Below are 12,596 nucleotides of genomic sequence, written 5' to 3'. Positions count from 1 at the left end.
TTCATATATCAACACAAATTTGGGATAGGTCATGATTTGCGCTAGAAAACTAACAAAATTAATTTCTTGCCAGCTAAAGCCAAAGCAGTGAATAACAACACATACAAACATACTTTAAAGTTCTTATGCATGTATAATTCACGAATACAACACGCTATCGGCTGAGACAAGAACTTTTTTCGAGCATACACCGTCCAAAAAGAAAAGTGAAATCAATCTATCTGTGCTATTTTCTTAACATAGTTATTGCGCAAGAAGCGCCTTGTGTAAAAGTTATAAAAGTTCTTAACTTTTCCTTTAAAATTATTTGTTAATATCTAGGGTAATATATCATTTAAATAAAGTATGCATTTCATGGATAAAGCACAAGCCCTTTGCGGCGATCGTAAGTTCTAAACTTTTTCGCTCAATATCGACCAGCTTTGCTGAAGGCAGGCTGGCGACTAACTTCGTAGCTCGTGTCAGCATCAGCAAGCCACGCCTTCAGCATTCGTTCCTCTGGTCTTTGGAGAACGAACAACCAGTCGGCAGGCATGCCGTAAGAAGCCTCAAAGGCCAAATGAAAGGCCAGGCTAGAAATTTTGCGTCGCATTCAAATGTATGGGCGTTACTCACCTTAGTGTTTATATTGTCTTTGGTAAAGGGCTGTAATCAAATTTAATTTTTTTGTATACATTTTTGGCAATATAGTTTTTAATAAATTTAATTAATGAACTCAAACATGTACAATACAATACACGCGTAATTAGAACACCACTCCTTATCGCCCTTTACCTCCAAAGAGAAATTTTTGGTATATTACGCAATTTAGAAAAATCTTCAAAACTATTTTTTGCTGTTTGGTTTTGGGAGACTGAGTTACTTCGCTGATATCGGTTTTAGCTGCACAATTGTTCCAGGTCAGAATTTATTTTCCAGTTCCTTTCTTACGAGTCAATCATTTTATTTATATATGTTTTAGCTGATCCGAATTTGTAAGCTTGAGGTGTATTAACGATTGATTTGACATAACTATTACCTATTAGCCCTAGTCTATGCCGCAACGCCGCATATCGTTCAGCATAATGCGCTTCCGTGACGATCGCTGCCTGATTAATACTATTCCCTTGTATTAACGTGACCAATCTGGATGCTTTGTTTTATGTTTGTAACTACCAAATTACAAACCTCCAATTGATTTTTTCTCTTTTAATTTTTGGTGGGAATAGGTGTGGTGATTTCTGAGATGGACGCATTCATATGGAATATACATATATATACATGTCGGAAAATGTATGTGCCAAAGGGAGAAATAATTATTAATTGTAATAAGAGAGCACCAGAATACTGAAAGTGGTGATTATGTACGCAAAGGAATAAAGAAGAGAAAAACAAACGTTATGTGTTAAATTCTTCCTCTCTAAGTATGGCCCGTGCATAGTGTCGTTGGTGTGCGTGCAGCCCTTTGGCGGCCGATTCGTGTAAGGACACAAAGAAATCGTTGGAAGAAGTAAAAGCGGTTATATCAGGTATTCGTTGCGTTGCAAGAACGAAAGCCGGTTATGAGTGGCTATCGCTGCGTTCCTAGAAGGAAAAGCGGCAACAGCTGGTTTTCGTGGATACTCGTTGCGATGCGAGGAAAAGAATTTATTGAGATGGACGAAAGTAAATGGTCAGAGCGAACAGACGTAATTGCGCACCCCGAAAATAGTAAAAGAAAAAGGTCTAAGGCAACCAACAAAGACACCGGGACTCGCTGCTCGAAGTGAACAACCCATGAATTCACCGAACCATCCGACATCAGAAGTGGGATCGGGTCCCCCTGATCCTCAGTGGCGTGAAATGTTTGAGCAACAAAATAGGAAGTTCACGGGCTTGTTGCGCGCAGTGCAGGCAAACGCAGCACATCGTGAATCAAAAACGGTGTTTTTGCCAAAATATAATTCCGACGTTGCGGGGGCTGACGAAAGTGCTTGGAGTTCGACTGCTTAGTGCACAGTGAAGCGTGTGGAAATGTGCTCGGTAATGGAACCAAAAGGTAGACTTATCCATGCTGGTGAGTCTGTTGATGATTGTTTTGACTCTGGAGCCGAGTGTTTACTCATAAAGGAAGCTGTTGCTCGAAAATTTTCTGGAAAACGATTGCATAATGTTGTAATGCAAGAGCGCTGGAAACGATTCTGTTTGTAGCTCATCGCAAATTTTAAATAATGTAATTACTAATGATTTCGTTTTGGAAATACTATTTCATGTAGTTATGGACAAATATAGGAAATATGATGTAATGATAGGCAGAGAAATTTTAAGCCAAGATTATGTAGTGAACATTGCGCCCGCAAAGTTTAGAATTTATAAAATGAAACTGATTAATGTTGTACCTGAATCAAACACTTTTGCATATTGTGTTAACGAGAATACTCCAAATACATATGATTTGCTTGCCTTATCGTAAAATTCAATGAAATGGTAGAACCCGATGGTTACCAGTAGTTCCGAGGGCATATAGATGGGTCGTTATTAATCAAACTCATTAGGCTCGGGTTCGGATAAGACTCTCGATAAGGTGTATAGTTGCTATTGGTTTGACGGTGTGTCAAAATATGCCCGAAAGTTCGTTAACAATTGCGTAATGCATTTTCAACAAAATATACATCCGATACCCAGAGCTTAAATACCATGGCACACATTCACTGGAAAATTAACTGGCAAAAGCGACCAAAAGGAATGTCAAGTATGGCCTACAATTTTAATGCAATTGACATTTTGAGAATACATAAATATTCTATGGTACAATAAGAATTGCCGTAAAAAAATTCATTAATATCGTTTAAGAAACACCTAAAAGTAGTGTTTTGAATGCGCATGTGAAGAATTTCTGTATACATTTACACAAACACATTCATGCGTGTACGCTTCAAATTCTATCAACAACATTGCAATTGCAATTGTTTTCAGTGCTGATATTTGAATTCAATAAGAGTCAATTATTTGTGTGAATCTTGAGTAGAGGCGATAGGTAGTGGTGCGGGCTGTCGCGAGTTTAAGCCCAACCGGGGAAACAATTTTTTTGGATTGGTGTGATTGTAGTAAAGTTGGCAGCAGTTAATGCGGTCAGTTGCGAGCTCGAACTCTATCAATAGAACTTTTTTTGTTCAAAGTAAACGAACGCAAGTTGTCTGCGGTTCATGCACCCAGCCATTGATAATGCCAATAGAGCCACCATTCCAAAGGTCCTGGCAAGACTGAGAAGACTGACACCCGTCCAGTTCAAATACATACATCCAATAGATATGCTCTCTTGGCGTCACCCGAAAACGACGAAGATATAGAGACTGATGAATCTGCGGCCGAGCAGAAGGCTCTTAACCTCTGCGACGCCACAGAAGTCAGGAGTACGGACACACAACCAAACATTATAAAAAATCAATCAATCATCGCACGGGATTGCACAAGGCCCGACTCAGTTCCGGCAACATGCGCCCATTGCAGTGGTAACCACACTGCCAACTATAAAGACTGTGAGTGGTTCACTGAATGTACAAAGCGTCCGGGAACCCCAAAGCCCGACAAAATGAATAATCTTCTACTGACGCAAGCGAACCGAAGCTGCAGCAATAAAGTTCATGAGCCTATACCTGTTGACTTCCTCCGTACAACACCCACTGAACAAGTAGAAAGGCATTCATACGCTGCTGTTACCAGAAGAGGACTAGCTGTATTCAGCAAAGAGCACAACGCACGAAGCGCTAGCCTGCGAGAAGCACCAGCGCTAGCTAGGCTACATGGACAGCTTAGGGAAAAGCGGCAGGAGAGGCTGACTGCGTAAGAACAGCAACAGCTTCCTTTTCAAGTTTTCCAGCAGGTACGAGTTGTTGCCTACTCGACGCACTACTCTGGCCTTAAGAAACTTTCTTGCAAACTTGGCGTTGAAAGCCTTCCCAAAATCGTTCAGCACAAAATTACGTCGGAAAACTTCTTGTCCGGGTTCCGCCTGGAACACCCACGCTCGAGCTGATGTCTGATGCCGCTGACATCTTTCGTAAGCCTGATGTAGGTGGACTTGGACTCGCTCTCTAATCAGGTGTATTTTGTCTGCAACGAGCTTATCGGCATCATGCCCCGTTAAGGAACATACGATGTCCGAAAACGGCAAAGATAGGTCACCCCGGTCGAGGTGTGTATGGCATTGCGTATGGACACCTCTATTTCCGGAAGGTCGAGGTCCCACTCGCGCTGATCTTGCTCTAAATACGCTCGGATGGCCGACAACACGGTACGATTAACTCGCTCGCTCGCATTGCTCTGTGGTGCGTAGACCGCGGTGCGCATGTGCGAGGTGTTGAAAGCTGAGATCATGTTTTGGAATGTACTGGATATGAACTGTCGTCCGTTATCAGAGTGGATGACCTTCAAACTTATGAAAAAGCTCGCTGACCAAAAACTCCACTCCGTTAAAAGCCGTAGCCTCCCGCATAAATAAAGTGAATTTTAATAAAGTGAATTTTGAGAAATGGTCGATTACCCCGAAGTTCCACGCGTGCCCTTGCTTCCAACGTGGATACTTTCCCAGATTGTCAATATATAGTTTTTGGAATGGTCGCTCGGTCACAACCTCTTCTCCTAAACATACCTTCATGCGAAAGTTCGGTGCCTTGACTTCCTTGCATGTCACACACTGTCTCACCCAATCTCTTACCTGACTAACCAAGCCGGGCCAGTAAAACCGCCTACGTAAGGTCTCGAGCGTTTTCACGACACCCATGACCAGCCGTCTCATCTACATGATCCTTCGCTATTAAGCCGGCTGTCAACGAGCTTGGCACCCACAACTTCCACTCGGTGCCCTCTAACTCGTCTTCCAAGTGGCCGAAACCTAACCGCCTGAAAAGTAAATTCCCTTCAACTTTTAGATTCTGATTCCTCCTGATTCGAATGTACTTGTTCGAGCAAGGCCTGATATTCCTCCGAGTCAAGCTCGGTGGTCTCAAACTCAAGAAGGGTTTCCGTAACGGGCGATAAGGTGTCGGCTACTACGTTCTCACTGCCATAACGGTGCTTGATGGTAAAGTCGTAGCCTTGCATCTGCAATGTCCAACGTGCTAGTCTCCCGCTCAGGTCCTTCATGGTCATCAGCCATTTTAGGCTGTTGTGGTACGTGATGCAGGTGAACGCCAGCCCTTCTGTATAGGGTCTGAACTTTTTTATGGCCATTATCGACGCTAAGCACTCCTTTTCAGTGTCGGAATAATTCCGTTGGTGTTTGTTCGACTTGGCTGAAAAGAAGGCTATGGGTCGTTCCTGCTCTTCAGTGTCCTTTTGAAATAATACCGCTCCCACCCCAAACTGAGACGCATCGCACTGCACAAAAAAGGGTTCGAAAAAATCCGCGTGCACCAGTACTGGGACCATGGTTAGGGCGGCCTTAAAATGTTCAAAGGCTCGTGTTGCCTCGTCACTCAATACAAACTTTCCGTTATCCTTTTTCAGCATTTCAGTCAGTGGGGCGGCCATTGGCGCGAAATCTCGCATAAAGCGCCGGTAGCAACCCTATAGCCCGTTCGGGGTCCATGCAAGGCGTGCCACCACCAATAATGATTCCTAGGTATTTTAATGCCCAGAAGCAAAATTTCAATTTTTGCAGTCCGATATAGAGTTTGGCATCTCTTAAGCATTTGCCCATTTGTCGCAAATATTTCAAGTGCGTTGGGAAAACAGGGAAAATAACTAATAAGTCCTGCAAATATACAAAGACGTTGGCCCGCAAATCGTTGGGACTTACCTTGTCCTTCAGACGAACTAGACTGTATTGGCTGTATTGCATAAGCCAAACGGCAATACGCAAAACTGGTAAAGCCGTCTACCTGATACGGTAAATGCGGTATATGGCGTTGTCTTGTTCGACCTGCCAATACGTGAACTTCAGATCTTTTTTTTTCATATATTTTATTTGTGCGCTGGAATCGATCAGTGCCTTCTGATCTTTACCAAGCGAATAATTATAGATAATAAACTATAGTTACTATTTAGTAACTTATATTCACTTCAGATCCGCACTGGACATGTAGTGGGTCTGGTCTATTTTAGATAGTATGCCATCTATACAGGGTAATGGATACGCGTCTTTCATCATCAATATATAGAGCTTGCGTGCATCGAGGCCAAAAGGGTTTTTCCCCGGTCTTCCGACTACGGTTGTGCGGTTACTACATGGCCTGTTGCACTCTTCTATAACCTTGAAACCACCATCCACTACTTTCCGCATCGCTGACGATAATGGGTAGGGTCTATCTTTGAACTGTTGAACGGCACTTTCCACTAAGTCAATAGTGTGCTTCTCTGAGTCAGTCGTTCCTTATCCGCTGCGCTCAAAACACAAAAACCCCTGCTTTACTGCCAACAACTCTATCCTTTCTTCCCAAGACAACTCCCATTAATCTGGCTCATTTTTACATTCCTCGTCCTCTTCCGCATAGTGTGTCATCAACACTGCCAAGAGCTCTTTCCCTTGGTGTTCCGAATCAATTCCAAAATAGGTTCGCCGTTTCCGATAGGGGCAGATAAAAAACATTATGCTTTTATGCTGCTCCCTGTACAAGATTAGGAGCTCTACCCTACCTATGATTGATTTATCCTTCTCCCCAGCGGTCGTGACTACCGAAACATGCGGTTGCACTCCTAACTCTTCTACTAACTCTCGACCGCCTTTCCCCAGCAGGCTGAACGAGGCTCCGGTGTCTAGCAACCCTCACATTTTGATTCCAGCGACCTCCACTTTGGCGAATACGCGAGATTCTGGGCTAACCCACAGAATAACGCACAGAATGTGTCCGCCTTTCCGCAAATCCTAGCAAAGGTTAACTTATTTACGCACTGGAGAGAGGACAACATTAAGAGGTTCGGCAAATGCTCAGCTCGTCAGTTTAACTGACGAACGGCATCCAAAGAACGCTACCTTCAAGGCTATTATGTTTCTGTCACACTTCTGGACACCTCCAGGACATGCTGTGTGACAGGCGCAGGATCGAATCTATATCGTCGTGGGTCACTTGGCTCAGAAGATCATATAACTACGGCCCGTATACACCAAACGCATACCCAAGGTGAGACAAAACAAATAGTAAACAATAAACAAACTCTAACAGTAATGTCCACAACCGCAACAAGAAAACTCCCTGTTAATGAACACTACAGCAAGATCAGTCCCCGTCGCTCTTCCGACCGTTCTTGGGATATGCTCTGTGACAGATGCGGCGCAGGCTCGATTCTACATCACTGGGTCACCTGCCTCCGAAGCTCTTGTAAACCCGGTCATTCACACACTCAAACTTAACAGAATGAGACAAACAAAACTATAAATGAATAAACAAGAGGTTCTAGTCGGGAGCTCCAACACCTAATAAATTAAAAAAAAACCCTTGGCAGGGTTCGAACTCGCAACTGACCGCACCCCTTGTTATGCCTCTACTCAGCAGCCACACCAATAATTAAGTACTTAAAAAATAACTAAAATAGCATTACAGAAAAAAGTCGCAATAACCATGCTGTTAAAATGCGAAGCAGACGCGCATGAATGTTTGTGTGTACATGTATACAGAAATTCTTAAAGCTGCTGCCCCATTCAATTGCGAAGTTGCATATAACTTTGGTTTTTTCTTAACCGATCTTTATGAAATTTTCCACAGTATATCTTATTGTACCATAAAATATTTATGCATACTGAAAAAGTCAAATGCATTTAAATTATTTATATTTAAATTGGTGGGCAGTAAAAGTTGGGTTATTAACTTAATTTATAGTTCTAGGATGGTAGCGGGGAGGTAAAGATAGGAATAAAATGAAAGATACTTGACATATATATAATATTCCAGAAGCAACCCATAATGTTTGGTGACTCTAGCTCTTATTATTTACCCAATTTGTTCAAAAAACAGAATACCGATATCGATTTTTATCGAAACTGAGTAAGTTATCGGTTATCGGAAACAAACTCGATCTGCGCGGGAACTAGGAGAACCTACATCTCTAGCTCTTATAGGTTCTGAGATCCTTGCATTCATACATACGGACAGACGGACGGACATACAGACGGACATGGCTAGATCGACTCGGCTATTGGTGCTGATCAAGAATATATATGTTGTTTTTTTTGGCAATTTTGGTAAATAATAAGAGCTAGAGTCACCAAACTTGACATATAACTTCTAAAATAAAATATATATATGCATTTGATGTTGATGGAAGGGGGTTCAGGGTATCTTGTTACTTGTTTTAATATATTAGGTGTTGGATTAAGATGGTTCAGGGTAATCCCTGGTCGAGAGCTGCTGACTAGAACCTCTTACTTGTTTATCATTGGCCATGAAGTATTTAGCCAAGTCAATACTCGAACATAACTCAATCTTACAATGCGAAAGCTATATCGAACACATGAAATTCTTCTTTAAACAACGAAAGGCTTAGCTTGTAATCTGAAAAGTTGTGCTATTTTTCCTGGTAATGGTCACAGCATGTTCGGTTAATTAAAATTGCAAGATAAATACCGGACATGTGTAAACACTTCTTTAACAGGTTTTAAGCAAACTTGAATACCAAATAAATGTATATATATCGTATAATGGGAGAGTAACTTTAACTGCATCAGTAGGTGTAATAACACAGAAATATTATGAGTTGGAGAAAGTCTTAATGGCAATACTCCACAAGCAAATGTTTTAAAAAAACTGAATAAGCTGCTAATAAACAAGTTTGATGAATTTAACCATATTTCGGATAAAGCGACAATATTCTAGTCAGCTATAAAAAGATTTTGAAAGGCCTCTGGCCTTCTTAAAATGGAAATTTTTTTAAGGACGCATTAATTTTTGTGACATGGAACGGTTGGGTTTAGGATCACAAATTATAGGGAACTAATCATTGGTAACATCAATTGTGAATGCTTATATTTCACGAGGAATGGCGGAATCAAATTTGGAGATAGAAACGCAATTAGTGTCTAAACAAATTTGCTTTTGAGGACCAACAACAGGCTAAATAGAAAGTCAATAACGACGACATTGAAGATAAATCGAAGTTGCTAGGAACAGCCAAAAGTGCTTGGTCAGCCATAGAAGACACATTCAAAAATTCTAATTTTTACCGGCGATTAGGTGGGGACCTGCCGCGGTTGATAAATGCAATAATTAAAAATTTACGCAGTACAATAGAACGCATTTTGTTTACAAAAGGTCTTTTAAATTAGGTACTGTTATGTGACTGTTTGTTTCTCTTTGGGCCGTGCTGGCTGGCTATCGGTTCTCTGGATGTAGTCCCATCCCTGTCCCACAGTTCGCACAATCGGTATCAACAAACTATAACATCTGAAGCAAAACAGACCTACACAACACTGTCCAAAACGAACTGCAAAATCAATAAGCATTAAATAGCTGGAACTCATAGTAAAATGTTAACAACCATGGTGAGACGCTGACATAAATTAACAATAAAAAAACACTCTTGATCCACTTTATTTCTCATGATCGGGTTCCGGTTTTGGACCCGGCGTACCCGCCCTACCTGATCATCAGTCCGTGTCGGCTGTCATGTCCCCTCTCCCCATCAATAGAAGTTTAGCAGGACATATCTCTCTTTCAGTATGTACTTTGTATTTTCTTAAAAGTAATAATTGTTGGTAAAATCTGGCATTTGTGTTCAGCTCTTCAACAGGTGCGTACTATACTTGTTTTTATCTAATAATTGTACACAGTTGGTCTTATAGCTTATTTTATTATCTTTTTACAGAACAACATATATAATTTCATGCAAGCGAAAACTTCTTTCAACTTCAACAGGTATACTAATGGTTGTTGACAGTTCATATTCATTTCTAAATTTCCTTTTTTGCAGAGCAACAACAAAGAAAAGACGTCACTGAAAGCTAGGGTCAATTGCCGCCGGGAACAACGTGGAAAAGAACGTTATATATATTAAATTGAGCGATATATAAAACTGTTTGTCCTAACTGACTGACTGATTGGTAATCAACGCACAGCCCAAACCGTAGGAGCTAGGAAGCCCTGTAGCCCTCCTTATGTGAAGGAGGTGCAGTTTTATGTTCTGTCCGATAAATTCAATTTCAGCGATTTGGGAAATTCCCCTAGTCTAGTGGGTAAATAGCGAAAAATTGTTGTATGAAACTTATTTACTATCCGATCATCCTCAAACTCATTTTCGAAGAAATTTGTTCTAATTTATTTTAGGGGTGTTTTGCACATTTTTAAAAAAATTTATTTCTTCTTGGCGGAACTGGGGGACATAGATTTGGTTGGTGACGTTTCGCCCTCAAATTCATTTCCAAGGATCTACATAAAAATCATTCGAAACGTGTTTCACACTTTTTGAAAAATCTAAACTTTTTCGGTGGAATATGCATTTCAAAGATTTTTTTGCTGAACTGATAATTTTGAGGCTGGACTGAGCAATACATTTTTTGTGCACGACACGAATTTTTTCTTCTAATGGTTAGCTTAGCTTTCTACATTCGTTGCGTGTCCCATGTATGTTTAAATTTTAAATTTCTGTACCTCTTCACAACTTAGTTTACACTAGCAGTTTATTTTTTATGGGCAGCATTCTGTACACGTTAAGTTGAGTTCGATTGTCAGTTAAATATATTATCATTTTTAAAAGTTTTAAAACTTTTCGGTTATTTGTGTCTTGGGTGGCCGACTATCGTGCAGCGCCTTTGAAAATTGACTCCCCTATCGCGCAGCAATGTCACTTATGCCCTAATTTGCGTACCCATACACTGACGTATTTAGCCTTTGCTACCCATAGGCACGATCGGCATGTACATTATAAAGGGCAAATTTCCATTCATTACCCTACGAGCAAATCGGGCGGGCGGGTGCCCTGTGCTCTCCTACTTTTTTTTTCGCTGAAGTCAGTGGATCCTAAGCTAGGCCGTGCCACCCCTGTGAGATTTGTGGCGCTCTAGGGTGCATACCGATGTATCGATAACTACTAGCGACTTCCATGCAACAGTACAAAAAAATGCAAAATTTACAAAAATATATACAAATTTCGGAGCACAAGTAAAATATAATTTTATTTTCAAATCTAATTATTAGCCTTTTAAACTCTGAACCCTTTATAAACGGGTAATGGGTATTTGTGCAAATGTATGTAACAGGCGAAAGGAAGCATATTTGACCCCACAAAGTATTAATTCTTAATTCTATTAATCAGCATCAATAGCCATGTCAGTCTGGCTGTCCATAGTTCCGTGTGTATGACCGCAAGCATTTCAGAACCTCTAAGGGCAAGAGTAGTTTGGAACGTTGGGCCTACTTATGCCCGAGCATTACTTATTTATTTCCGATAATCGATAATTTGCCCGCTTCCAAGCATTCGATCAAAATCGATACCGAAATAGTTTTTAATAACAAGAGTCCCTAAACTTGACAAGATCGGTTATGAAACACCAATTTTTTGAGAAAACTTTGATATAGGCTATTGACTAGCTACATGCTTGAGCCAGCTAGCAAATTGCAAGAAAATATGTATGTACATTAAAACATACACTCAACATTAATGCGCGCCTGTGTTGAGTTCTGTAAAAAGCATGTTATTATTAACATGTATATTAGCATATATATTATTAACATATTTATATTAACATTTTATTGTGTGTGTTTTGAAATTTATGTATATGTTTTTTATCGTTAAATATGAATAGTTTCGGGATCGAGGAAAGAGACAATCCCAAAGCAAATACGGTTGAGCTCCCACCATTGGAATGATTTAATCACATTTTATAGATGCCATTCTTGGATAAAGGAATAAGTTTACTCTAAACTTTATGAAAATATTTTTAGTACTTATAAAGGGAAATATTATTTTTAAACTGAATTGTTTTATTTATATTTTGAAAATGTTTGAGCCAAAACCTGTGTTTATGAATGTGGAAAACCAGGTTTATGAACCAAACGGCATGCTCGTAAGCCGACCCAACGACAATTTTTGAGGAAAGCCGCTCTAGTATACATATGATACATATGTACACAAATACATATGTAAATCTGCTTTGAAATGTGACTCTAAGGTGAATGTCAAGGTTAATTGATTTCGGATTATTTTTAGATAGGTGTTTTCATGTGTATATAATGTCAATGTCACTTTCTTGAGTTTTTTCCACTGTAGCTTCTAATATTAAATAATTCAAAATTGGTATACGCTAAACGTAATTCTTAATCATTATTTTTAAAGGAAACCATGATTGTATAGGGACAAATTTATTTATTTATAATTGCTGGACAAAACCTATGTAAGAAAAGAAGGAGACAAAAGTAATAAAGAAAAAAAAAATAGAAATAGGCTATATTGTTTAGTTCATGGGGTACACAGATAGGGATCGAAAATCACCAACCTGGTTCTGAAAATGTATAGCATGTCCGGCAAGCTATGCCCTTATTTATAGCTGGAAATGGTTTTACTATATACTAAAAACAACGATTTTATTAGTGTTAGGATAGTTCTATGGAGAACACATGGTATAATCTATTATAATTGTAGGAAGAAATAAATGGCAATCATTTCTTGTACATTTGGCGTAAGCAGAAAATAAAATCAATTTAACCAAT

The 12,596-nt window shown here is 39.9% G+C and overlaps 1 long non-coding RNA gene across 1 annotated transcript; it reads left to right on the top strand.

Moving 5' to 3' along the window:
- The first annotated feature begins 9,104 nt into the window (after window positions 1–9,104).
- On the top strand, window positions 9,105–11,860 carry LOC116649979 (uncharacterized). The gene is made up of 4 exons (XR_004302959.2): window positions 9,105–9,681; window positions 9,757–9,806; window positions 9,862–11,516; window positions 11,693–11,860. It is a non-coding gene; the product is annotated as an uncharacterized lncRNA (long non-coding RNA).
- The last annotated feature ends 736 nt before the right edge of the window (window positions 11,861–12,596 follow it).

This window comes from Drosophila virilis, unplaced genomic scaffold (assembly GCF_030788295.1).
Source record: "Drosophila virilis strain 15010-1051.87 unplaced genomic scaffold, Dvir_AGI_RSII-ME tig00001590, whole genome shotgun sequence".
Lineage (NCBI taxonomy): Eukaryota > Metazoa > Arthropoda > Insecta > Diptera > Drosophilidae > Drosophila > Drosophila virilis.
This window is presented reverse-complemented; position numbering and strand designations above follow the sequence as displayed.